At 35.5% G+C, this 25,077-nt stretch overlaps 1 pseudogene; it reads left to right on the forward strand.

The window, feature by feature from the left end:
• Nucleotides 1–6,909, forward strand: part of LOC114698300 — a 65,085-nt pseudogene extending 58,176 nt beyond the window's left edge.
• The last annotated feature ends 18,168 nt before the right edge of the window (nt 6,910–25,077 follow it).

Genomic DNA, 25,077 nt, shown 5'->3' on the forward strand with positions numbered 1-25,077 from the left:
GGAGGCAGAGGCAGGCAGACCTTTGTGAATTTGAGGCCAGCCTGGGCTACAGCATGAGTTCAAGGAAATTCACAAAGCTACACAGAGAAACCCTGTCTGAAACTCCCTCCCCCCCAAAAAAGAAGAAAACATCCTAAATAATTCCTTTGCAAATCAGATGCCTTCCAGTTCAGTGTTAGTGCTAGATTTATTTCTGAAAAATATATTTAAACAGACACTGTATGTAATAGTGCCAAAGGAGATCTTTTCTACATATTAGTGTTTATAGATATGATTTATAAAATTTCATGCTTCTACGTAAGACCTTATATGTGAACAACATTATATATGGGCTTCTACACTGAGTATAAGGAGGTTATCATGTAGGCCTTCCAAATCTTGACATGCCTAATCACTTTCAGTTAATTAAAACAGACACAAAATACAGCTCTTGGAATAGAGCCTTTTATAAAGATAATTGCCTCACGTGAATTATTTGGACATTACAAAACCTTAGTTATCTTCCTACTGTTTTAACTCAAAACTCTTATGCTAAATCAGACTCAAAATCAGTGTTGTGGCAGCTTTCTTCTAGGCTCTGTCATTCTCCCTTCGCTTCAGTGGGCTTGGTCTCTTTGCTCCCTTGTTCTAATTCATAAGTCTCAATTATATGTTCATTTAATATTTACTGATATTGCTACTAGGCCTCAAGGACACTAAGACTTGAAAAGTATACTAATATAACTTAGGGTCAAGTTATAGAGCACGGTATATAAGTAAATAAAAGGCGTAATGTTAGAGCAGAGATGTGCAAAAGGTATTAAGTCCCATGGGAGATGGAGTAGCTAGCTTTAATTGGTTGAATCAGAGAGAGCTGAGCAAAGGAAACTTGTTCAAACTCAATCTAGATTAATTTAACTTGAGTGACTAATTTTCCTGAGCCAGCAAATGGGAAATGCATTCAGATAGCAGAAAGACCCATGCTCAAGTGAGGATTTTGAGAAGATGGACTTGGTCTCATTCATTTCCTTATACGCGTCACCCAGTTCTGTGTCAGAAATATCACAGGTTTCTTAGAAATATCATAGGTTTTACAATTGTTTGCTGTAAAAAATACAAAAGTAAATGTGTGTCAGGTGCTGTAGACATTTGGATTTTATTAAAGCAAAATGTTAATGTGAGGAAGAGGGAAACATGCTATAATTATACGTAAATTGGAATAGATTACTCAAGCTAAAGAGTTTGACTTTTATGGAATGATCTAATAAAAAAAATGTCCAGGTCACAATATAATGTTGACTGATATGAGCAGAGCAATAGTTGGGGAGAAAATAAGACAGTGGCTTTTAAAAGCAATCTTAGTAACATACAATATAGTTTTATGAAGTGAAGTAAATTTTATGAATGGTAATGAAAAAGGATACAATAAGTAGGGGAAGTGCTTGTTGATAATAGGAATCTATCATAATAATACTTGGAGGAATTTTAAAACTGCTAAATGAAGATTACGGAGATTAAAGGTGAGATGGGAGGGTTAGAGAGAGATCTTAGCAGTTAAGAGCTCTTGATGATATTGTAGAGGAGTCTGTTTCAGTTCCAAGCACCCACCTGGTGGTTTACAACCATGTATATCTCTAGTTCCAGGGAATCCAATGTCATCTTTTAAACTCCACCAGCATGAAGCACACACGTGGTATACATACATACATGCAGGCAAAATATTCATACATATTGTTTGAATGAGAATGGCCCTCATAAGTTCATATATTTGAAAACATGTTCCATAGTTGTTGGAACTGTTAGGGAAGGCTTAGGAAGTGTGGCCTTGGAGAAGGTGTGTCACTGGAGGTGGGCTTGAAGGTTAAAATGACTACACCACTCTCAGTTAGTCTCTCTCTCTCTGCTTTGTGCTTCTTGTCTCAACATATGAGTGCTCAGCTACTCTTCCAGCTCCATGCCTTCCTATCTACCATGCTCCTTGCTATGACTGTCACAGATTCACCCTTTGATATGTAAGCAAGGTCTCAGTTAAATGCTTTCTTTTATAAATTGACTTGGTCCCGGTATTTTGTCAAGGCAATAGAAAAGTAACTAAGATACACATAAATAAAAGTAGTTTTCAAAAGAAGAGATGGGCTAAAAATATTCTAAAGGTCTATTCCAGGACATAACTCCTATAGCTAGTTTGGTAGGAAAATCAATTAAGAAAGTCACATTCTTAGATGGAGCATGCAAACGGATAACGATTTTATTTAAGTAGGAGAAGAAAAAATGATTTTAGGAATTTTTGAGAATATTTTCTCTACTTTTTATTTTTGACAATTTCATACACATATACAATATATTCTGATTATATTTACTCCCAAAACCCTGTGGAATTCCCCCTTACTTTCCTTCTGAATTGTTTCCTACCAAGTCCCGCAGTAGCTATACCATTAGGGAAAATGACAGCCAAACTTCCAGGAATTAATAACCATTAATTAACAATCAATCATTAACCATTAGCTCCTGAGGTATGGGTTGATCCTTATGAGTGCCTCCTATATCCATGGTGGGAAGTTGCAGGGCTCAGCCTTATGCACGTGTCAATAGCTGCTATGTGTTCAAGGTTGCAACAGCAATGTCACATATGGATGACAGTGTTTCATGACACTTTCCTATTTTCAGACTCTTAAATTAGAGCTAACATGAAATAAAGCAAATTGATATTGAATATTTTAGAACTTACAAAGAGGCAGGATCTTTCCCTTAGAGGGTTACTAAATATTTTCTATTCAACTCTCTCTAAATGTCTTACCTTCCCTGTTCTGCTCAGCTGTTGCTTTAGGAGACAGAGTTTTATGTATCACATCACTGCACACTCTTGTCCTCATTTTACACTTGGGATTATCCCATAACATGAGGCAAGAAAAGACAAGAAGCCAGATGCACTGGTGAATTTGTGTAATTATTTTCCTGATTCCTGATTATATTCTTATATAATAGAAGGCCTGATTATATTGTTCTATTGAAGCCCATCAGTCTCTCCTGCAATCCTTATGTTCTCACTGATCTCTACGCATGGTCAAGCCCTCTCTTGAGATTTTCCTAAATGTGTTCTCCCCTCATTTTCTTCAAACCTAGTAGCTGTCATAACTTTCATGTTCTGCTGCTTCAGAATACGTCACCATCTCTAGTAAGCCCTTTTATACTTTGCCCACAGCAAGTTGGTAGCAACCACTGTTATCCCAGCAAGAAACTAAAGCAGGAAGATAGCAAGTTCATGGCCAACCTGGGCTTCAAAGAAAGTCTTGTCTCAAAGAAGACAAGTGGTGGTGCTCACCTTTAATCCCAGCACTTGGGAGGCAGAGCCAGGCGGATCTCTGTGAGTTCGAGGCCAGCATGGGCTACCAAGTGAGTTCCAGGAAAGGCACAAAGCTACACAGAGAAACCCTGTCTCGAAAAACCAAAATAAATAAATAGATAAATAAATAAATAAAATAAAGCAAGGAAGAAATCAATAACATTACAAAAGAGAAGTAATTTATCAACAGATGTATCATAATCTCAATGTTAATTTCTCCTTCCTCCATTCTTTGATTGTGGCTATTTTTTGATGGATGTTATCAACATTTCAAGCATTTTGTAAACTTGCTTAAAGTAAATTAGAAAGCAAAAGATCTCCAAATCCAATATAATAAAGGTAGTAACATTTCTGGAAATAAATAGATGAAGTTATTATAAAATTGTAGTCAATGACTCAAGAGGGCCTACAGCATTAAGAAAAATAAAATTATATTTTGAGAGAAGAGTTGAAAATCCAAATGAATGAGTTACAAGGAAAATAATTTATTTTTATGCAGAGTAGAGGTTTGAAGACAAATCATTTAATTTAAATTGAAAAATAAATAAGAATTCATTACGTGAAATATGATCCATTTTCCAACACTGACACTGTACCTGCTTATAATGTTGTCACCCTGCTCACAGCAGAGCAAGTCTGTAATTATCTTAGTTATCTAAATTAGTTATCTTATTTATCTAAGTTAGTAACCAAGTTTCAGTCCATACCACAGTTTTACACCAGAAATGTTTTTTTTAAGTGCTAATTAAAGGGAAACAAGCCTAGTTCCACACATCCTTCTTATTTCCAAAAACAAAAGTGATTTAAAAGTGTGACTCATCTCTAACAGAGCAAAAGTCACAGATTAAAGTCCCTTAAAGTGGCTACCCCATGATCCCTTGACCATCTAAAAGGGTAACTGGAAATACTTGAACTATGAAGAATCTGTGAGATGTAGGAATGTGTTAAAGCTCAAGTATTTAAAATAATATTAAAAGTTAATATAAGCAAAAATTAATGAAAGATGAAAATAACAAATTATAAACACAGAGGTTTATTGGTGTTCATTTATTAAGTATAAGCTTTCTTATAAAGCAGGAGTGTTTATATGTGTCTATATAACAGGAAAGGGGTAGTCTATTTTTACATTACTTATAAACAGAGAAACATGATTTGCAAATGTCTGATTTCATATTCTCATCTGCAAAATCACTGTCTAATCTATTACTAACCATATGAAAAAGCTCATGACTTTCTTATGCATTCTTTGTGTTTAATGTCTGCTATACTTAAAAGCTGTTTTTCTTCTGTGATTATCAGTTTTATATAACATTTATCACAGTGTATAGGTCATTTCATGTTTGTTTTCTCAAACTTCTCCATTTCTATTTTGGAATGTGTAAAACTATCACACGGTTAGAAATGAAAAACATTGACTAGATTTTCTCCAGACTGAGTTGGTGTTCACAACTCAATAAAATAGGTAGGAAGATGTTTTTCAAGATTTGGCTATCAGACAATGAAGGGTGGCAGTGACATCAAAGAGATAAGAAAGGCTAGAAACTGCTCCCATTGGTCAGAGCAGAACAACTCATGAGATGCACTTCTTCCCGAAGTAGGACAGATTATCTCTAGATTAATTGGTGTTCTCTGGTCCTTTTGAAGAGGAAAAACAAGACTGGAAAATGCAAAACAATTCCAAGTAACTTAAAAGCATATTAGAACAAAACTTAAGAAATTCTATTGGAATATAAAATACAGAGCATTAGTCAAAGGCAAAATTTACTGTTCCTGAATGTAATAAATGTCATAAAACATATGAAAAGACAAAGAAGCATGATAAAAAAAAAAAACGAAAAGGAAAATTTAAGCTCAAACTGGCACTTTTGCATCACTGTGTTCTTTTTTTTTAATAAATTTATTTATTTAGTTTATGTCTGGGCCACAGTTTCCCCTTTCTCCTCTTATCCCATTCTGTTCCCTCCAGCTCCCTCTCTTCCTCCCCTCAGTTTACTCCTCCTCTGTTTCTGTTTAAGAAAGAGCAGGTCTCAAAAAACAATGGCAAATCAAGTTTCAGTAAGACTAAGCACTCCCTCTGCCCCATGTATTAAGGCTGGACAAGGTGATCCAGTATGAGGAGTAGGGTCCCAAAAATCAGTGAAGGAGTCAGAGACAGCTCCTGATTCCATTGTTAGAAGTCCCACAAATAGACCAAGCTACATAACTGTAACATATATGCAGAGTGCCTAGGTCAGTCTAATGCAGGCTCCCAGTTCTCACCACATAATGTTAGTTATAGACTTTTTTTTCCTTTTCTTTTCCTTTTTATGGATTTTACTGAGATTCTCTTTGACCTAATAAATGCCTACTTTTCAAGATATCTTGTGATCATCCAAAGAAGTTAAAGAAGACTTACCCTCCATTGTTAGTTTATCTCTTTTTGTTGTTGTTTTTGTTTGTTTATATGTTGTTTTTTTGAGACAGGGTTTCTCTATAGCCCTGGCTGTCTTCGAACTCACTCTGTAGACCAGGCTGGCCTTAAACTCAGAGATTTGCCTATCTTTGCCTGAGTACTGGTATTAAAAGTGTATGCCACCAAGCCCAGTAGTTTATCTTGTTTTAAGCAATTTAAATACATAACCATGCATTTTTCTGGCCAAGGTGACAAATGTAACATGTGAAAGTTAATATCTTGATATGCAAAAATCTTATGAAATGATTAGCTACTACATAACATGTATGTATACAAAATATGTAATTTCCATTTGTATGTGTTTGTGTTTGTATATGATCACAGGATTTAATATCTGTCCTCTCGGAAAATGTCAATAGGGATATCATATTTTCTCCCCTTTATACTCTGGACTGTCAGTATTAGTGTAGTTATTCAGTCATGAGGAATGAAGTTATAATAGAGTTCTCCCACATCAATACAGACACTGTGCATCCACATGTACATATCATTTACATATTGTAAAGGAATCACAGGCTTTTCAAAGGTAGGTAAACCTTTATACTAAACTAATCAACACAGTGTTGAGGTGAGATTACAAGAAGTCATTTCTCTCCTATTCTCTCTTGACTATTCAGGTCTTTGTTTCTATATCCTGCTGTATGTATAATTTTGAAAATGCATCTCAGATACTTGACATTCTCCCAGCAAGATTTTGTTATAAATTTCCAACTTTTAAATGATTTCTTATTTAATTCAAACCAGAGAATGCTTGTGAATTCATATTGTTGTCACCACCAGAAGAAAATTCATCTGACACATTAGAAAGTTTCATTATAATTTTGATGTGCAGATTTTAGATGCACAGAACGTAGAAATCAAAGCAGTGATAGTTCACAATGTTGATTCTAATGACCTCATTAGCACAGAATCCAAGAACATTGATGTGTTAAAGAAAATTTATACTCCATCTGTCTTTATTAGTGAATCATGAGATAATTGCCTTAATGATGAATCCACAAATGAAAACGAAAATGGTGCTACAACTTTGCAGTTCCAAAATAAGTCTTCTTTAAGAATATTATCTAATTCCCTTTCTCATCATAGTGGACATCTACCAATCTTAGTAGTCACTTACATGACCGCAGATTTCTAAGAAAGACAGGGCTCAAAGGACTCTTTAGTCGTCGACTCAAAAGATACTTTCTAAACATATGGATATGAAGTAGAGACAAGCTCAAAATCTTTCCTTGGTTATTCATACAAATGTGTGGCTCTTCACTGAGCTGAAGCCAAATGTACCCATCCCATATGCAAAGAAAAGTGGCTTCTTACAATGTCTCAGACTGATGCAGACAGCAGCTATGAGGAGGAAAAAAGTGTCAGGACACACTACTTTACATAGACCTCTAGTATCTATCAGTTCCCAGTCATTTGGAGTTTTGTTAGAATCTCACTCATTTTATAACATTCCAAAATCTTCAGATTAGCAAGGAAAATGACAATAAAATTATTGAGAAATGAGGTAGAAAGCAAAATTAATGAATATGATGCTGTGTTCCAATTGCAGCCTGGTGCTTAATGGGATCGCAGCACAACAAATGCTGTTTGACCTTGCAGGGGTGATTGGTTCATTTCCCTTTAAAATATTTATTTAGATATATAATGTAATTATTTTGCTGTCTTCAGAGATTTCTGTGGAACTAATTTATTTTTCAGTTTTCCAGCTTAACCACATTTCTAAAACTGGATTTTTGATCTAGTTGTCTTTCTGTAGGAGTGTACTTTGGTTCACTGGTGAGTAATAACAGGATGATGTCATAACTATAGCATGAAATAAAGCTGCAACATTTTCTTAACCCTTTAATATATGTCTGGCCTGCCAAGGTGTTCCCACTGGAGCAATACTGACACAAACATAGGAGTAAACAACTTTCTAATTATATTTTAGTCCCATTAAGATGAAACCCATACTTGGTACTATAAATAGGCCCAGAAACTCTGGGTTAACAGGTCATAGACCCTAGGGAAGAACCTATTTTAACTATTATGCTAAATGGACAGAGCACTAAATCAACTCCTAATACATTATCATTATACCCATAGATTAATGTATCTCTCAATTTTCATCCAAGAAGCTTCTATTTACAATAGATGGTGGTTGACACAGACACCCACAACTGGCCAAAAGGCAGAAAACAAGAGTGCAGAACACTCAGTCCTAAATGGCACAGCTGTGTCACAAGCCCTCCTTCCAAGGTTCAGGTTTCATTGAGGAAGTGGGGACACAGAATGTAAGAGCCAAGGGCAGTAGAGGACAAGGAAACAATAGCCTCAGGATGCAACAGGACAGCTGCACATATGAACTCACTGTGATTGTGACAACATACAAAAGCCCGTGTACACTCAACCCAGACCAAGTCCCAGCTGTTGGCAGTTATTGGGAAAGAAAGGACCAGTTTTCTCTGTCTAGCCCAGTGGTTCTCAACCTTCCTAATGCCGCGACCTTTTAATACAGTTCCTCATGTTGTGGTGACTCCCAACCATAAAACTATTTTGTTTTACTTCATAACTGTAAGTTTGCTAGTGTTATGAATCATAATGTAAATATATGCTATGCAGGATATCTGATATGCGACCCCCAAGGGGTAGTAACCAACAAGTTGAGAATTGCTAAAGCCACGAACTTCATTAATAGTATTTTTTTTCCTTTTTAGCAAAACTAATACCTCATTGCTGCATTAACTTCTTTAGTTGATTAGTAAGATTTATTAATCACTGTTAATTTTTTTAGTTGTATTTTAAAAACATCTCCAGCTATGTTTCTTTCTCACTTTTCCAATTTCCATTTGATTCTTTGAAATTTAATATTTATGCACTAAAATTTTGTTTCCATTATTTATGAACGTCTGCTTTTATAATGTTGAGAAAATTGACAACATCTGTTTCACAATCCTAGTTTAGTAATTCAAGCACTGGCCAGCCTGCGGTCTGTGTCAGCTAATTTGTCTTCTCCTCTTGGGGACTAGGACCAGGTACAAAACCTGATTTGGTTAACATATGGGTTCAAGAGACTGTATTGTCAAGGCTTTCTTTTTTTATTATTTTATTTTATAATATAATTTAATTCTACATATCAGCCTCGGATTCCCTTGTTCTCGCCCCTCCCGCCCCCTCCCCTTCCTCCCAGCCCACCCCTCATTCCCATCTCCTCCAGGGCAAAGACTCCCCCGAGGATTGAGTCCTGAAAAAACAAGATGGAAAAAGAGAACCAACACTTGAAAGGATTGAGGATTGAGATCAACCTGGTAGACTCAGTCCAGGCAGGTCCAGTCCCCTCCTCCCAGGCTGAGCCAAGTGTCCCTGCATAAGCTCCAGGTTTCAAACTGCCTCAGTGAGCACAGGACCCGGTCCCACTGCCTGGATGCCTCCCAATTTGCTATCCTGAATGACTGATGACTTCCTGTATTGGTTCTTAGGTGACCTGCTTTCTCATTCTCCACATGTGTGCACACTTGTTCTTTGTCTCTTTTTTCTCTTTGCAATGTTCATGACTACACCAGACTCAATCTTTTTATTCCTCAGACTAGAATGCCTCCAATTTTTCTTACAAATCTGCATCAACTATGGTACTGAAAAAATAAAAACTGAGTTTATAGGATGCATCTGCCCTTGTCAGTCTGCAGACCCTCAAGTCAAATGTCTCTGCTTTTGTTTACTCCTTTATGACTTTGATTTATGTTCAGAGTATAATTGTAATTTATAGGAGAGGTTCATACTCAGTCATTATCAAGCACTTAGTCATTATTTTGTTCTTTATTTTATTTATTTGAATACATCTTCCCTGTGCTCCTTGCCAAATAATCGTCAATTTTTAAACATTCTTTTTTTTCTTCAATTTCAGTCCTAAGTTGAATCATCTCTTATTTCTTTTTGGTGGTGTGTGTCTTCTGATGGCTAGAAATTCTGATTCAAAGTTTTATTCTATATCTGTTTTGTTTCAGTTTTGCTTTGTGGTTTGTTTTAAGATTCTGCTTTGTTTCTTTCTGGATAAATTTTACCAGTTGAAAGAATGTGTTCCTTCTTTTAGTTTATTATGAAATGATAAAACTATTTTTATCATTATAGTTTTATATAGATGCAAGTTACACTTTTCCTTTTGTTTTTTATTTCTTTATGTTTTATTCATCTAATTAATTATTTTCATGTTTGTGCGCATGAGCTTGAGAGTATGCATAGCATATGCATTCAGGTTAACCTAGGTGGAGGTCACAAGACAACTTTCAAGTGTTGGTTCTCTTTTTCCATCTTGTTTTTTCAGGACTCTATAAGCAAACATTTTTCTCCAGTGGATGGGTTTGATGTTATGATTTTCTTTTTGTACTCTTGACCATTGGTGTGCTCTCTTTTCAGTTTTCATCTGTACCAAGTACTCAAGAAATGGAGCCTTCTTCTGAACTGCTTCTCTTGTTATCAGGCATATTATCTTCTAAAGATTGCTACTTGGCACAGCAAAAAGGCTCAGTGTATAAAATCTCTTCAGTGCAAGCCTGACAACGTGAATTCCTTCCCCAGAGCCCATGTAAAGGTGCAGAAAAGAATCGACGCCACAAAGACATCTTCTTACTCCAAATACCATATGATAATCACACAATACTCATAGTAAACTTTCAAATCTTCTATGAAGACTGCTACTTTTGAATTTTCACACTTCTGTACTCACTTTTTAAAAATCAATACTGCCCAGGTTTCTGGTCTAATAGCTGCTAGATTTATCTCAGTCCCTTCTTTCTGGAAAAAATAATTCCTTTTTTTTTTTTTTTTTTTTGAGAGCAATATGTTTCTGGTTCTGCCTCTTGAGCTTCCACTTCTGCCTTATTTGTAAAAGGCGAAAGATTTATACGATCTGAAGAGAAACCAGAGTATTCTTCTGCCTTATTTGTATGTTTTTCATTGATATATATAAAGGTTCAGATGATGTTAGCTGAATTCATCATATAGGAATTCAAAAGTTCCCATAGAGTTCTCTTTGTTCCCAATGTGCACAAAGTCTGTATTGTGCTTGTAAAATATATATTTATCTTAATGTTTTTGTTATTTTAATGTGATATCTCATTATGATGATTATACCTCTATTAAAGAAAAAAAAGAATGATAGACTACTCAAATTCAATCAAATCCTTCTTGTAATAAACTTACCCAAAAGAAAAACATTTTAGTAAATGTTGTGCCTGTCATTTTCAGACAGGAGATAATAATATTTATAAACATTATGTGTATTATAGTACTCCTTTATAGGATAATTAAAATGCAAAATTTATAAAGCCAGGGTATTTTTGTAATCTTTATCATCATGTTTCATTACAAATCTGCCAAAATTTAATTATGCAAAACTTACATGTTGAGAAGGCAAATTATTTTCTGTTCATGCTAGGTCTTTGATGCAGCCATCTGTGCTCAGCATGTCATAAGATCTAGGAAGAGTCCCAGCTCTTCTGAAAAGATTCCATTGCAAAGTTCATGATCCTTAACTACATTTCATAACAGCTTGTTGACTTCAGAACTTTTACACATTTTGCTTAACATATGATAATTTATTCAGTATTTCTGCCTAGGATCTTCTGAACTATCTCACTACAAAAAAAAAAAGTAGAAACCAATTAGGAACCTAAATAATAAGAGAAACCCTTAATTAACTCTGTAGAAAATATATTAAAAGTTCCCTTAGTATAATATTTGTGACCAACCTGAAATTTATATTTGATCTCTTTTTATTTATAACAAATGACCTTAATTAGTCTGAATGCTTTCACCTCTAGGCCTCTGTTTTATCCCTCTATCTTAAAAGCTATCGTTATATTGTCAGTACACAAAAACTGTCAAAAAGCAAGACAATAATCCCAAATGAAGGAAGCATTGGAAACAGAGGAATGAGGCTATTTTTCTTATCAGATTATAAAGGAAAGATAATAAGTAGTCAGTTAAGGAAAAGTTTTCTTGTTAAATTTCCACATGAGAACATTCACAGTAGGAAAAGAACCCCTCCAGAATCCTGTAACAATCAACAATCGCAGTGCTGGTAAGGAGTGCTGTGCAATGCTGTCCTCTGGACAGGCTATGGCTGTCACACTCATTAACTCACAGCAGCTGTGGCTACCTGCACAAGACCTACACACAATCAATATCGAGGAGCTATTGGCAGTGGATATTTACTGGACGAGAGAAAATCATTGTGTTTTCAGGGTAGGTGTGGTAACTGGTAGGTGTTCCATGACATATGGGCAGCAATAATTAGACTTACTGGATTAACAGACACAGACACAAACAAAAATATGAAGTTGGAAATAGGACATGTTGAGGGGCTATGGAGGGAATTGGAGGAGAAAAACAGGAGGTGGATGTGATCATATTTCATTGAACAGATATATGAAAATCTAAAAGCATAAATATTTAATACCAAAAGGAGCAATACTGCTCTACCATTTTTCTGTACTTACCTTTCTCCACTGTTGAAAGCTTCCAAAGGCTAGAAACTTTGGGTAGTGAACAAGAAAAAGGAGGTGGATTAGGAAACAGAAGTGATAGATTATGTCCTCCTCCCTAACTCCAGGTTTCTTCCCAGGATCAATGTACAGTCAAGAGAAGGCAGAAGTTTTAAATTAAATAAAGGCAGAAGAGTTTTTATTATCAATACTGGACTAAATAATTATGTCACCATAACTTTGAATTAGGACATTCCTTTTTATGATAAAGAAATTATTTGTTTATGATCTAAGAAGAAAAGCAAGCCTCTAGGACGTGGGTGAATTTCCTTCCAGGAGTACAAAAAGAAGAAACCCTAAAGGCTGGTTTTAATGAGCAAGGAAAAATGATGAAGTTAAATTTGCCTAAAATCTATTAATTTAAGCCCCGATAATTGAAGAAACCAGAATACAGAATCTGAAAAAATGTTAGCATTTCAATTTTTGTGCTTGTGTTTTGATTCATGAATTATTTTTTAATGAAAGTTTTGATATTGAAATTTAATTTTTGTATTTTTCTTTTAAAAGATTTTTTGGTGTTTTGAGAGAGGGTTTATTCTGTATAGCTCTGGCTGTCCTGGAAATCACTCTGTAGATCATGCTAGCCTCAAATTCTCACAGATTTGCCTGTCTCTGCCTCCTGATTGGACTTGAGGCAAGTGCCACCTCATCAGGCTTTAAAAGATATATTTTTTAATGGTCTTATATCCTCATCATTAAATTAGCATGGGGCTTGACAAACGACAAGCCTGAAAAATCATCTATGGTCTCTGAGTATTAATAAATCAAGGATAGTTAGACAAAAGCTATCAGAACACCTGGGTATTGTGCAAAAATATCTCTAGCATCAATAGCAATGTAAAATAATAAACTTTTCAGAGCCAACCAGAAAATATCAGAGTGCTTTCCTGAAGACTGACATGATGTAGAAAGGTTTATCTGCCCAGGGAAAGAAAGCCCAGAAGATAACATGGACCACAGCTTACAGCAGAGAACATCAGAGAAGTGGGATTTTACATTTAATAACAAATATTTTAAACAGAAAACTAGAAGAGGTAAGCATAAGTTGCACATGACAGCAACAGGGTGATCAATCTTCTTGGCAATGAGAACAGAGAAAAGAGGCCATCTTTATAAAGACCTCTAGTTGAGTGAGCATCTTGGTGATACTAATTCTCTCTGAACAGAATGCTCTGGGAATGCAAAATGATTGTCACCGGACTGTATGTTGGACAATTGCATTGCAGAATAACTGGAAAATGGTCAAAGGCACAGAATATTCATTGTTGATGAAATCTAGTCAGAGGCAGGGGCTGCAATGAAACACAAAAGCAGATTCTGGGAGACCACCATGATGACCAACCACTGAAGAATGTGCACAGCCACCATAATGACCACAAAGCATTTGCCAGAGATGTGACAAGCCTTCACAAATGAGAAAGGGAATCTTGAACAGTACATTCAATTGAACCCGCATTTCTGGATCATTTTTTATTAATCATATATTAACATGTTTGACATATTTTTAATTGGGTTTTGTTATACTTTGGTAAAATTCTTTATTATTTTAGATAATTCCCTATGTCAACTAGGAGCATACCCATATTTCCCCCTAAAACTTTTATCTTTTCTAAGTATTTCTTTTGGAGGATAAAGATTTATCTAATTTGTAAAGGCTCAATTTGTTCATCTTTTAAATATTGATGTGAATTTTACTATTGTATTATAATGAGACAAACAAATCTATGACGTATATCTAGTGAATTTGTGTATATGTTGAGAGGAAGCAATAAAGGTCTTTTAAAAATTAAATTTGTTATTTATCATTTTTCATATATGTATAAAATACATTCTAATTACTCTTAACTTTTGCCACTGCTAATACCCTTCTACAGCCCCCTTTTCTACATTCATATTCTTTTGTGTTGCTTAACTGAGTCCATCTGTGTGACCATGTGTTGGGAAGGTATATGCACTTTGTATTAGTGATTTTTGTATGTGATTACTTTAGAGGTACACTATACTTCTTCAGATATTTGTGATCTACATTTAACTGAGATTTGGTTATTTAAGTATTAAGGACAAGAGTTCATATTGTAATATTCTATCAGATTTTTACATGGCATCTCCTGTGGTCTTGGAAAATTATATTTCAAAAACTGTTATTAGATTTGACAGAAAGCATCCCATATTTAGTGGTAATTATCCATAATGAGGAGTGAATGCTTGTTATTAATTGAATTTCTAAGTGATGGCTTCACAAACTTTTTAAAAGATCTATTTGTTGCATCAATGTTGTTTCTTCCTCACATTTGGTAAAAACTTATACTTGATTATAGGGAGCATAATGTTTTAGTCTAAAGTCTTATATGTTAAAATATATGACATTTATACACTGTGCAGAACTTTGAGATTCATCTTGTTTTTGCTTGGCTGGATGGTTAGTTTGTTGTACTGAGAATTAAAACAAGGGTCTTGTGCATGCTAGACAAGTCTGTAGTGCTTACCACCAGTATCACTTTAATATGCCTTTATATGAATGCACAAGAAGATTTGCATCTATCATAATTCAAAGGAAATGGCAGAAAGTTATACTATCTATGTGGAGATTTAATTGTCACTGTACTATAATGGAAGTTTTTACGTTTGAGATGGATACAGACTTTAAAAACTTCTCAAATGTGTTTGTGCTTATAAATGAATACTATTGTTAAGTATTGAAAGGCAAATGATTATTCATATACAAGAGCCAGGGAATTAGTGTCATTTTAACCTTAGTTTCTCATGAAAACTTTGCAAGTAAATGAAAAACTCAACAAGTATGATTTGTAATCTAATAGCTGATAAGTGTAATGAACTGGTTGAACAAACTTCCAGCTGTCAAATGATGCTTGTCAATCTATTTCCATCAGAATGTACTTAATAATAGATTATTTTCACATATATTGACAGATAACTACTTAATCATTATTTAGGACATTAGTTGAAAAAGTGGTGTATATATTTGATATAAGGTAATTTTATAAATGGCATATTAAAATTGCCAAAGCTGCCATTTGTTTTATTTCATCTTTTGGCACATAACCATTTTATGTCCTGTAAAACAGACTGTAGCCATATTATTACTGCCCTTGGATGAGCAGTGTCAATATTATTAGATCAACAAATAATCATTGGAATATGTTCCTTGATAACAGTGATAAACTATTTTGAAAAGTTCCAAAAGATAACAAAATATAAAACTGTTGGCTTGGCAGGGAATCCCAATGATTTATATTTTTACTCCTGCCCAGTCTCCTTTGTATATCCTTAAATTTAATGAGTATTTTTAATCTTTGAAATGAGAAAATATTTGTTTCTGTCTTGGGCCTATTCTAATATATATAGTTTTCCAAGCTATAACTGAAGGAAAGAAAATAAAAGCATTTATGTGTATGCAGCTTGCATCAACTAAATCTTTTTCAGTAGTATTTGTGGTGGTAATCTAATTATACTGAAATGTGATTTTGATTGTATGTTAATAAATAAAGTTGCCCGGGGGTCAGAGCTATTAGAGCCATAGCAAGAGTGTGTCGGTGGTGGCACACGCCTTTAATCCCAGAAAGCCAGCCTTTAATCCCAGGGAGTGGTGATATAAAGCAAAAAGATATATAAGGCGTGAGACCCAGAAACTAGAAGCATTTGGCTGGTTAAGCTTTCAGGCTTTGGAGCAACACAGTTCAGCTGAGAGCTATTGGGATGAGGACACAGAAGCTTCCAGTCTGAGGGAACAGGACCAGCTGAGGAACTGGTGAGGTGAGATAGCTGTGGCTTGTTCTGTCTCTTTAAATAGACGAACAGTCAGGAAATAGGGCGCTCATTCGGGAGGCTGGGACACCGCAGGCGGAAGGGTGAGATTTTGGCTCTGAGCTCTGACCTCTCGGCTTTCTCTTTCGCATTGTTTCTGTGTTTCTTATTTGGTGGGACGGTTGGTTACATCTATAAGTATTGATAATAGTACCTTAAACTTTAGCATAAGTTTACATTTCATAAAGTGGCTGATAGTAGTATCAATTAACCCCATATATTAGAGATGAAAATCAGAGTGATAAAATACCTTAAACTCATACTTAAATGAGTCGTACATATACCATACATTTTATAAGACAGACAGATAGATAGATAGATAGATAGATAGATAGATAGATAGATAGATAGACGGATGGATGATGGATGGATGGATAGATAGATAGATAGGTATGTAGATAGACAGCAGACAGATAGATGTAAATGTCCTAACTTTTGTACCTAAACATTTATGTGTCACACTCCACTCAACTTTTCACTCAGTCATAACGTTGAATAACTCTTGTGACTAATGTATAGTGTTGCAATTCAGGCCTAATCACTTCAGTGGGTAAAGTATTTTATTCATTCCATTGAATAATTGAGGTTTCCCTAGCAAAATTTGACACTTTTCAGATTAGAACCTTATTCTAGAAAGTCATATACATACACTCACAATTAATTATTAAACAGACTTTATCATTACACATCATATTTTATATTCTCCAGTATAATATTTGTTATTCCTTGGCATTTATAATTCTTCTACTATTTGCTATTGTCTCAACTAGATGTTGTACAACTAAATATTAGGCAACTCTTATTTCCGTGGTTCTTTCCAAACTCTACTATCCAACAGAATGCTTGGTATATAGCCAAGGGAAGCCCAGGTGGAAACTCAAACAGGAAAGCATTCTGGATGCAGGAACTGAAGCAGAAATCATGGAGAAATGCTGCTTACTGGCTTGCTCAGGTATTTTTCTTATATATTCCAGGCCCACCTTCCAAGCAGTGGCATTGCTCACAGTGGCCTGGGTCTTCCCACATTAATTATTAATCAAGAAAATGCCCCCACAGACTTGCCTCCATGCCAGTGTGATGGAGGTGTTTTCTCAATTGACTCTCTGCTTCCTATTTTAAGATGACCCTAGCTTGTGTCAAGTTGGCCAAAAAATAACCAGCATAAATGAACAATCTCTTCTGTTTCTTCTGCTACTTAAAGCCAAAAGGGTAACAGTCACATAAGAGGGATGAATAATCTTCTACTAGTGTACAGATGTTCACTCAATATTGGGAATTACAAATTTAAAAACTAATCATCAGTGATGCCTTGGTTGATGATTTAGCTGTAGGCTAATTACATTTTCTCATGATTGATGACTTTTAGAAATCCTCCATAGCAGAAAGCTTACTTTCACTTTCTCACACAGATAGCTGTCCAAAGGATGTTTGTTAAAGAGCAAAGCAGATTCAGAACAAAGATCATCTTCAACATTTGAGAAAAAAAATATATCTTAAAAAATGCCTGTTCTGTGGTGGGACTGTGGTTGGTATGTAAAATGAATGAAGGTGTTTTTTTTTAAATGCCTGTTCTGATGTTGATTGACTGCCAAATCATTCCAGAAGGTCTGATCATTCTGATTGTAATAGATCTTTGAAATGTTGAGAGAAAGTCAGAAAATGGCATTATCCCAACTCCAAGAGTGATAAAGACAGAACAGTGTCACATAGGTTCATCTTTTCATATGCAAAATTCCCCCATTAGAAACTATAAATATTATTTTGATCTTATAAATAATTTCTTCGTATAATGAAAAGGACAAAAATATAATGGCTATCAAACTGTGGTAGTCACTGCAATAAAACTTTAGTAGTGGATCTGCTTCCCTGAAGAATTTTAAAGAATTAGAACTGAATTATTGTCTTTCCAGTCTTGTCTAAGAGAATGTCTATATTCTACAGATGTTCTTTGTCTATTTATATACAAACAAAGTTTGTATTCTATAGTCAAGTGGGGAAACTTCTCAGACTTTTTCTTTACCTATTTTAAGTATCCACATAATATTCTTCAAATCTGTGAGTCACAAAAACGCTCCTGTTGATTTATGCACTTAATGCCACAAAACAGTATACCATGGAAAGCAAGAATAATAAGGACCTTGCCTCTTCTTAATTGTCACCTTTTAAAATGTACCTGTTAAATGTATCAGCGAATTTCAAGTAGTTAGTAGGTATGATGAAGGCAAAAGATTTCCAGAATCCTCCCCTGTACATGCTTATATGTATGGTTAAGTAGGCAACTAGCTATTAACACACCTGCATAATTGTGCCTTTGGTGGCCACACATTGTTTTCCTTCTTTGTTTCCAAATAGCATTATGTTTCATCAATAGCACTGCTCAAAAACAAAACTAAATTGACTGTGCACAAAAGTCCATTTTTGCGTTCAGTGGCACTCCCCTCTGCTCAGCATTATTTCTTTTCTAGGAAAATTACTATTCAGTCAACTCTATGTATTCATAATTATATTCAATGAGCCTCTTGGTACATATTAAAATATTAAGCCATAAATTGATTTGAAAAATCACCAGAGAAGTTCCTCTCTGCCTCTGAGTCTTATTCATTTATGGTAAACCTATGGGAACTCTCACTTTTCTTTCTTTGTTAGTGACAGAGATTTTGATATCAAAGCTGCAAAAATTCCCTCAGTTATTTTATTCTCCAAAGGATCTTGCATTTTTAATAACAGGGACATGTAAGTGCATGGTAACATTTTTTTTGTAGAATAACGCCTCAAATTGCACCTGTGTATTCTGTCGTGTTTGACTTATATACATTTGGCGTTATAGATGGAACAAAAATGGTAGGTCCCAAAGCAATTGATGGAAAAACAAAGTAAATTTACTAATGCAAACTATGAATGTAGACCATAGCTCAGAACATTTCTGAGGTCATCAATCCTCAATAATCACAAAGACAAATTTTAAGTCACCTTGACTTTCTCCAAATGTTAATGAAAAACAAAGCAGAAAATACAAGATTGGTGTCCTTTACTGTGAAACTAAATCAATCAGCTTTGGCCCCATCCTCTTAACCAGATCTACTTATATTAATGAGAAATATTCATGTGTGTCATCTACTCATGGGAAAAGGCAAGTTATTTCTTCCTTTTGCTCTGTAAACTGTTCTGAAACTGTTGTGTGTACACATTATTACCACTTTTAAGAATGAGGTTTCCTAGTTTAAGAAATCTTCTTTTTGTATTATGTTCTCACCATAACTACGATTAGATTCGTGGAGAAGTGAAATTATACACAGAACATATGATGCTGCATTAAGCAGTTTGGGGCAGCAAAGAAATGTGATCTGTCCCATAGCTCCTGAGATCTAAATCCACACTGTAATTTCTGTCTATAAATGCACAAAGTCTGCTCAAATAAAGTAAGTGGAAAATCTAACATTTAGAGTTCTTAACTAGGTCCAATTCTCTAGGTTTATTATTCTGTAGGGCAAATAGTTGCACATCATTGAGAGACTAATGGTGCAAAATGGAAAGTTCAAACTAATTTCAAGTCTATTATATTATTCTCAATATAACACAGTACCCCAGGGATCTCAAAGATGGCCTTACCAAAAATTACACTAAATTCTAGCTATAATCTCAGTTCCTATTTAGAACAGAAATATTCAAGAATTAAATTAAAGTCAATAATGGCCTGTGTGTTTTTAATTTCTTTCCACATGTTACACTTTTTCCTTTATCAACTGTATCTTTGAGTCAGCCTTTGACTATGAAACAGAACTTGATGTTCAGTCAGACTGCTTTGATGGACAAAGGAAGCACTTCCCTCATGAATGCTTCCTATTTTGAAGTAGTTCAATTGCCTGTGGTAAATGTGGAATATAAAACCAATGTCACCTTGTTCTTTCAATACCACTAGATCTGTGCTGAGGACCAAACCAAATCATGCCATTTCATTTAACAGTCATTTCAAGGGATCTCAGAAAACTAACTTGTTGGTTAAAATGACTCGTCTTTACATACCAATGGGTGCTCCATATTCTTGAAGTCTTGTTGCTTGTAGCTTGGAATTTGTTAAAGATTACTCATTCAGGTGAGGGCAATTAAAATATCTCCAGTTAAAGAATTTAGGAGTACATAAATGTCAAGGCTGTGTATCTGTATTACCTGAACTCTAACATCTTTTCTTCTGTTTTTCAGTTTCAACAAGTGAGATATATAATTTAATATTATCAAGGTTTAGTTTCTCTATTTGTATCTATTTATATGTTTTTTTCTGAGGGGTAAATTGTATATATATATATATATATATAATATTCAGTAGAAAAATTATTAAAGATTGTAATTACTACTATGTGTCTTATTTTTATTTTATTTTCTTTAGTGTTAAGTCATTTTGGGGAGTAAGTGTGTAGATGAAAATGTTTTGAATGGGGGATTCAAATACCATAACTCAACACAAGGACTGAAATAACTCATAACTCTTAAGAGAGACTATTTCATTGGAAATATTAATCTAAAAACAGACATCAGGAATGGTTAGGAACGAAGAATCTGGACCACATCAGTGCTTACAGGCACTTTTGCTGAGTCCATGTTGAAAGCATGACAAGACTGTTTGATATTTTTTTATTGATATCTTGCTCAGTCTTTTTAATCATCCCAATAATGTTTTGTTGTTTATTATCATTATTATTGTAAGCATTTATTGATCTATCATGTGAATCATGAATCCAAGTGTTATTAGGAAACTAATAAACATATTTGTCACAAAAAAAACACAAGCAAAAAAAGAAATTATGAGGAGAGTGGAGACAAGTTATAGAAATCACCATGTTTTAAAACAAAAGAATAATTAAGGGACAAAAGAGCCTGTTGTGAGTTCAGAGAATAGAGAACAATAGTTCAGTATAGTTGATGGTGGGCCATAGAGCCATAGAGAAGGGAAAGACTACAAAACTGATCACAAGTTTCTGGTCAACTTGAGAGACCTAGTGATTCCCAACGTAAGTCGGTGACATAGCCAGATACACTGTCTCAAATAATCCAAAGAATGAAACAATCAAAACAGAAATTTAGTTTTTATTATATAGGAAATGGTAAATCTTAAAATATTTTAAGGAGAAGAATCAATAGATGACATTCTCAGTTGAAAATGATTAATTTGGATTCATTTTATTCACTCACCTAGGTCTCGCACATTCTTCTCCAGGACAGCTCAGCAAGTCTTCCTGACCTATCCCATCCATGCACTCTTCCCAGCCTTCCAGTTCTAAGCCCAGGTCCCACATACAGTGCTCTAGTCTAGTCTGGCTACCCCTGTCTATACAATAACTAATTTCTAGGCTTTTATCTGTACCAGTGTACTTACTCACTAATGCAAGTGGCAACTTGCCATGGGCAACTCCCATGCCACTATAATCTTTACACCCAGTAAGGTGTACTCCCATACTCAAGACTTACATGAGGAGGAACATCCAGTATTCCAGTCTTATCCTCTCAGTTCACCTGATTTCATTCTACTCAAGCCATTTCCAACCTTTAGACTCAAAATGCCTGCATGCCCTCTCATCTGCCCCAATCTATTCTGTCCATATCAGACTTAGAACTAACAAAAGAAGTCCACATAACAAGGTCTCATCACAAATATGTCAACAATATGAAAGATCATGGCAAAATCTTCTATCTAAAATCTTACCAGTCCTCCAGAATTTTTTGCCAATGAGAATTATGTAACATGAATCTTAAAGGGTCTTATTAATAAAAAACAAACCTGGGAGCCAGGTATTGGGGTGAATGCTGAAAGATCAGAGAAACAGAACAAGCCACAGCTAACCTCACCTTGTCAACTCCTCAGCTGATCTTTTCTCCCCAAAGTGGACTTCTGTGTCCTCATCCAAATGGATCTCAGCTGAACTGCTGCTAAAAACCTGAAAGATTAACAAGGCTCTAGTGTGATGATATTGTGTTCCCCAATACATTGTGCACCCTAATAAACTTATCTGGGGGTCACAGAACAGAACAGCCACAATATTAAACATAGAGGTTAGGCAGTGGTAGCACATGCCTTTAATCCTACCATTCTAGAGGCAGAGAGCCATCTGGATTTTAAGTAAGTTCAAACAGCCAGGCATGGTGACACAGGCCTTTAATCCCATGAAGTGATGGCAGGAGGCAGAAAGTTATATAAGGAACTGGAGCCCTGTTAAGCTTTTAGGCTTTTAGCAGCAGTTCAGCTGAGATTCATTCTGGATGAGGATAAATTTAAATATCAGTATCCTTAATTCTGCAATCAAAAGATGGAGGCTGATTGAATGGATTAAGAAACAAACTCTGATATATCTTTTATTTGCAAGAAATACATCTTAGCTTTAAGATAGATACTGTCTTAGAGTAAATTGATGGACAAGAGTACTCTAATGGAATGGAACCAGGAAGGAAGCAGGCAGGTGTCACCATCCTAATATTTGACAGAAATAGGCTTCAAACTGAAACTGTTTGGGAGAGATGAAGACAGGCATCATCCTGAACAAAGGAATTATTAATTAAGAAGACATTAACAGACTAAACATATATGTACCAAATTCTGGTGCACCCAATTTTATAAAATTATACTACTGGACTAAAAGAAACAGATTATTACCAGTTATTTATAGTGGATGATTTCAATATTTCACTTTCTCCAATAGATAGGACATCATGACAAAAAATAAACAGACATCATACAGCAAATGGATTTAAGAGATATCTACAGAGTATTCTATCCAAACACCAAAGGATACATATTCTACTTGGCAGCAAATAGATGTTTCTCTAAAATAGAACACACATCCTGGGACAAGAAGCAAATCTTTACAAATTCAAAAGATTGAAATCTCTCTGGGATCCCATCTGAATACAAGGAAATAAAACGTAAAACTGAAAGAAAACAAGCCTCTAGTAAATATTCAAACTCATGGAGATCAGACAACTCATTACTGAATGATGACTGGGTCAAAGAAAAAAAATCCTGAAAATAAATGAAAATGAAGACATAACAAAACAAAGCTCTGGAACTCAGTGAAAGCAATCTTCTTACAAGGGAAATTTATAGTTCTTGGTGCCTACATTAATTATCAGAGCTATTTTTCATGGTGCCCATAGGAAGTTGGCTAAGCCAAAATGAAGCTGACTATCTCCTCAGCTACAAACTGTCAGAGACTCATTGAAGTTGATAATGAATACAAACTTCCTACTTTCTATGAGACATGCTTGGCCACAGAAGTAATTGCTGATGCTTGGAGTGAAGAGGATAAGGGTAATATAGTCCAAATCAATGCTAGAAATGACAAAAAAAGTTTTCCCATGAAGCATGGTAGGTTTTTGTATTACATTTATTCACTTATATCACAACCCAACAGCAGTTTCCCTTTCCTCCTCTCCTTCCATCCCCTCCCAACTGCCCTCTGCCCCCAGCCACTCCTCCTCTGTTTCTATTCAGAAAAAGGCAGGCCTCCCATGGGAATCAACAAAACATGGCTTTTCAAGTTGAGGTAGGACTAAGCTCCTTCCCTTGTGTTAAGTCTGGGCAAGGTTACCCAGTATGAGGAATAGGTTTGCAAATGCCAGCCAAATCATTAGTGACAAGCTCTGCTCCCACTGCTAGGAGTCCCACAAGTAGACCAAGCTACACAACTGTCACACATAAGTAGGGGCCTATGCAGGCTCCCTAGCTGTCAATGCAGACTCTGAGCTCCTCTGAGTCCAGGTTAGTTGTTTCTGTGGGATCCCTTGTGATGACCTTGATCCCCCTAGCTCATGCAATCCTTCTTCCCTTGCTTCAACAGGAATCCCTAAGCTCTACCCAGTGCTTGGCTATGGTCTCTGCATCTGTTTCCATCAGTTACCGGTTGAAGACTCTTTGATGACAATTAGTGTAGTCACCACTATGATTACAGGAGATGGCCAGATCAGGCTGCCTATCCACCATTGCAAGGAGTCTTAACTGGGGTCATCCTTGTAGATTCATTGGGGTAACCCTGAGATCAATTTTCTACCTGATCCCAAAATGTCTCCCATATCAAGACATCTCTTTCAGTACTTTTCCCCTCCATTCATCCCCCAACCTGATCCCTCATGCCCCTATCTCCACCTGCTCATAGTATACTAAGGAGAACTCTTTTATTTCCCCATTCCCAGGAAAATCTATGCACCCCGCCTTTGGGCCCTCCTTGTTAGCCACTCTGGGGCTGTGTACTGTAGCATGGTTATCCTTTACAGCTAATATCCACTTATGAATTGAGTATATTCCAGGTTTGTCTTTCTGAGTCTGGGTTACCTCACTCAGGATGATATTTTTTCTAGTTCCATCCTTTTGCCTTCAAATTTCCTGATGTCACTGTTTTTAACAACTGAGTAATACTCCATTGTGTAAATGCACCACATTTTCTTTATCCTTTCTTCAGGTGAAAGGCATCTAGGTTGTTTCCACATTGTCTAATGCAAATAAAGCTGCTAACCACATAGTTGATCAAGTGTCCTTTTGGCATGATTGAGCATCTTTTGGGTATATGCCCAAGAGGGGTATAGCTGGGGATTGAGGAAGATTGATGTTCAGTCTCCTGAGAAACTGCCATACTGATTTCCAAAGTGACTGTACAAGTTTGCATTCTCACCAGCAATAGTGTTCCCCTTGTCCCACATCCTCTCCAGCATAAGCTGCCATTTGTGTATATGATCTTATCCATTCTGACTGATGTAAGATTGAATCTCAAAGTTATTTTGATTTGCATTTCTCATGGCTAATGATGTCGAAAATTTCTCAAAGCATTGCTCTGCCATTTTAGATTCTTCTATTGATAGTTCTCTGGTTAGATCTGTACCCAATTTTTAAATTGGGTTATTTGGTGTTTTTTTTTTTTTTGATGATTTGTTCTTGAGTTCTTTATATATTTTGGAGATCAATCCTGTCAGATGTG

The sequence above is a fragment of the Peromyscus leucopus genome, chromosome X (assembly GCF_004664715.2).
Source record: "Peromyscus leucopus breed LL Stock chromosome X, UCI_PerLeu_2.1, whole genome shotgun sequence".
NCBI classification, from domain to species: domain Eukaryota; kingdom Metazoa; phylum Chordata; class Mammalia; order Rodentia; family Cricetidae; genus Peromyscus; species Peromyscus leucopus.